The sequence below is a fragment of the Pteropus vampyrus genome, unplaced genomic scaffold (assembly GCF_000151845.1).
Source record: "Pteropus vampyrus isolate Shadow unplaced genomic scaffold, Pvam_2.0 Scaffold154, whole genome shotgun sequence".
In the NCBI taxonomy this organism is placed as follows: domain Eukaryota; kingdom Metazoa; phylum Chordata; class Mammalia; order Chiroptera; family Pteropodidae; genus Pteropus; species Pteropus vampyrus.
In genome coordinates this window covers 2401605-2405352 of record NW_011888935.1, presented here as the reverse complement: position 1 = coordinate 2405352, position 3748 = coordinate 2401605, and the positions used below count along the sequence as shown (strand labels likewise).

The following is a 3748-nucleotide window of genomic DNA, read 5'->3' as shown; positions in this document are numbered from 1 at the left end:
GTAGATACAGACATTTCAGAAAACATGGGCAGCGCTACTAATTTTTTTTTTTATATCAGTCGAATATAGACTGTAGCATATGGTAATCTACACCACTCTGCCTGGGATTCCCAGCGATGGTAATCCACAGCTGCCCCTGACGACATGGGCCATTTTTTCTTGTCGATAATTTTCTTTCTATCCCAAATCTATAATTCAGAATACAACAGTAGACTATCTTGTCACTTTATACATCACGTGATAACCTAAAAGATTACTACTAGGAAAAACTAATATGAAAATATGCGTATATACATTGGCCACTAATAATTTTCAACCGAATGCTTTATTTATGTAACAAACGACTTCATTAAGTTGTACCGATAATTCAAATTGAAGTTTGTTGTACCTGGTCAGGTGATAAATTATTCTTATGTTCACTTTTTTTGTTGTTTGCAAGAAAAATAATAGCTAGATTTTGGGCTCCTTCGAGGCAGAGATAGAATGTGTTTCATACTGTATTGGTGATGACCACAGCGTGAGGAACAGAACCGATTATGAAGTATGTACTCAATAAATAACTTGTTCATTTTACCGATTTGCTTATGCATCTTCTTTCGATTAAAAACAGGAGTGAAGGCATTAATAAATCTACCAATCCATTTTACTCTAGCCATGAACGTCAGAGCGCAAAGAATCTATGTAAGACACGGGTTCTTAACCTGAGCCTCAGATGAATTTCCCTTAACTCCTTAGAATTTTATTCAGAAAATTGCTTGGATGTTCATATATTCACTTTCCTGAGGGGGCGATCTGTAGCTTTCTTCAGCTTTCTGGAAACCGGTAGGTCCATAAACTATGAAGAACCATTGGTTCTAATACATCCACCTACACCTCCGACGTCAGCACTGGTAACCAAGAAAACCTGTCTACTTTTGAATGGAACAAACTATAATCTTTTTTTTTCCTCTCATTTTTGGTTTTCCTAAAGATGCTTGATCTCCTCGAGTCAGAATTAAGTTGCCCTAAGTAATATCTGGAATACAGCGATGACTGTATTCCATCCTGCCGACAGGATGACTTGAGACTGCTCCTCGCCCTAGCGTGGTGCTCTGTACTGAGTTGGCACTTTGTGTCCAGGTGCAGGTCAGGGTGCCTTTTATCATTTAAAACTCTAATGGACTAAGTGATCTGGGACCTAATTATGGGGGAAATTGCCTGTATCCTTATGCATGCTCACAGCCACTAAAGTTCACAGCAGCACTTCAGCTAACGGGCCCTGCCTTCTCACTTGCAAGAATTTGGGGCAATCTGCTCTCAGCATGAGGAGTTGGCTATGGGATTCATGGTATATCTCACAGCCTGAATTTACCAGTCTTCAGAGGTAGAAAGCCTTTGTTTTTTATTTAGGCCGACAGGATAGTTTAGTTAGTTGTGGTCAAATCAATTTCAAGTGTTTCTCTACACAGCCGGTCCTTTCTCAATCCTGTGTTTTTAGGGAAGTTAATGTTTGACTAGTTTATTGCAGTGCTGCAAATTGAAAAAAAAAAAAGCACTTTTGTGAAGGAACATTCCTTTTTAGGAAGAAAGATAGGATTTTTATAATTATGCTATTGATTCTCAATCCAACTGATAATAATACATGGGAATGAATCTCTTTGTGGTGTATTTTATTATTATTTAGTATTTAAGTAGCACGAGGAGCTATGGTAGCATTTTAATCTTAGTTTTTCTTCAAACTTTTATATTTAAGTGGTTCGGAAATACTATATATCTTGTTATTTCTATTGGTTATCTTTTAAATTAACATATATTACGATTGCTATAAGCCTACATCCTTATTTTTCAAATGTTCCGTCTTAAAAATGTATTTATTTTAACAAGGACAAGACTGCTCCCTTTGGTGGTCATCAGAGAAGGCATGACTTTGTTACATTCTTCCATCCCACCAAGTAAGACACGCCTGCAGGACACTGTTGAAACCCTAAAAGAGAACTAAAAAAAAAAAAAAGCTTTAAAATTATTTTGGAAGATTTTGACTCATATCCATTTTTATTATTATTATTTTTAAAAACTTTTTTTTTAGGCAAGGCAACCCTTGGTTGGCCTCACAGATTGCAAGGAACTTGTCAGCTTACAATCCCTTATTTTTTTTTATTTTTTACACCTACAGCACCTGGTCTTCCCAGGTGGTCTCTCATCCAAGTACTAACCAGGCTCCACCCTGCTTAGCTTCTGAGATCAGACAGGATCTGGCTTGTTCAGGGTGGCACGGCTGTAGACCAGCTCATACCCATTTTAAATGTTGGCTGTTGAGTCCATTTTGGGTATCACAGTTTTTCTGCTCCTCCTATAAGTTCTAGAGCTTTCTTTCAAGTAAAAATAAATTAAATGTTTTCAACACAACAAAAAAGCACATGAATTCCGCATCACAAGAGAATGGCTTCTAACAAGATGGCAAATTGAGTGACAGAAGAAAAGTCATTCAGAGGGACCCCTCTAGAGAACTCACCGCGGCACCCAAATAAATCCATTTTAATTTTCACTTTATTTCAGTTATATTTCGAAGCTGTGATATCACAAGTGGAGAGAGAAGCAGCTCATAGAAGAGTCCGAGTTCAAAGGAATTGGAATTTAGCATGGAATGTGAAATTGAGGTCTTTTGCTTCTCAGAGGATGACTGTAGAAATGCCAACCGAGGCCGAAGCACGTGGGCTTGGCGCCACTGCAGAATTAGTAGTCTGGGGCGACCCTGCAGGTCCTGGCGAATGGCCATGAGGTAAATCTCTTTACAAGAGAAAAGCTTGTACCTGACAAGCTTTTAGAAATGTGCATTTCTCTTAAAAGTCTCCCTGCCCTTCTGCTGTAGAAGGGACATAAATTGCTAATGAATGGTGACATTCATGTTTTGAGAGGTTAGATTCCCCAGGGACTGAAATAAAGCACAAGTCAGCCTCCTCATACCCAGGGTGCTCTCTCTCCGCTTGCACCCGCGCGTTGGAAAGGTCGCACGATAGGTCAGTATTCTCTGCTGTCCTTCTGTGCAATGGGGTCCTGCCGTCAGAGGGGAAAACAGCCACACACAGGGAAGTGGCCTAAGTTAAAATCGAGCAAGCCTGCTGGGAAGTAATGACTTTCCCAGGATTCAAGTCTTTGCCTCCGGGATATGTGAAGCTAGAAAACAATGTCATTCATTCAACATTTATAGAGAGCACACAAAGTGCGCGGTACTGTGCTGAGTACTGCAGGGCATGCAAGAGTGTATAGAACACTTCCTGCGAGGAAGGCTATTTCAAATAGCACCCAGATCTTGTGCCTCTTCAAGGAATTCATGGGTGAATACAATTGCACTCAGAATTTAAAATAAACACGGAAAAATAATCTGCTAGGACAATATGTCTTTTAGGATGGAGGACACGTAAATGTGCTTGAAACTTTTTATTTCTAAGTTTACAATGTGGCTTGGATGAATGAGGGACTGTGGGGTTGAGGGGGCCAAGGCGCCTGGCCTGGCCCGCTCTGGCCCCTTCCGGGAGGACCACGACTTCAAAGTCACTGCTCAGATGCCCGCACAGCCAGCTGCATCCGAACAAAGGACCCCGGCACTTCTACCAGGGAAGTGGACAACTTGGAGGCGAAGTGGCCTCCAAGGAGGAAAACAGGCAACAACAGTCCGCGGCGTGGAGTGCGAAGCGCCCCCGGCCGACGGCGGTACGAGCCGACCGCACCCTCCGCGGCCTCGCTGTCGCTGCCGCGCCCCGCATCCCGC

At 41.6% G+C, this 3748-nt stretch overlaps 1 pseudogene; it reads right to left on the bottom strand.

The window, feature by feature from the left end:
• Positions 1–2143: 2143 nt before the first annotated feature.
• On the bottom strand, positions 2144–2262 carry LOC111745418 (annotated as a pseudogene).
• Positions 2263–3748: the final 1486 nt, after the last annotated feature.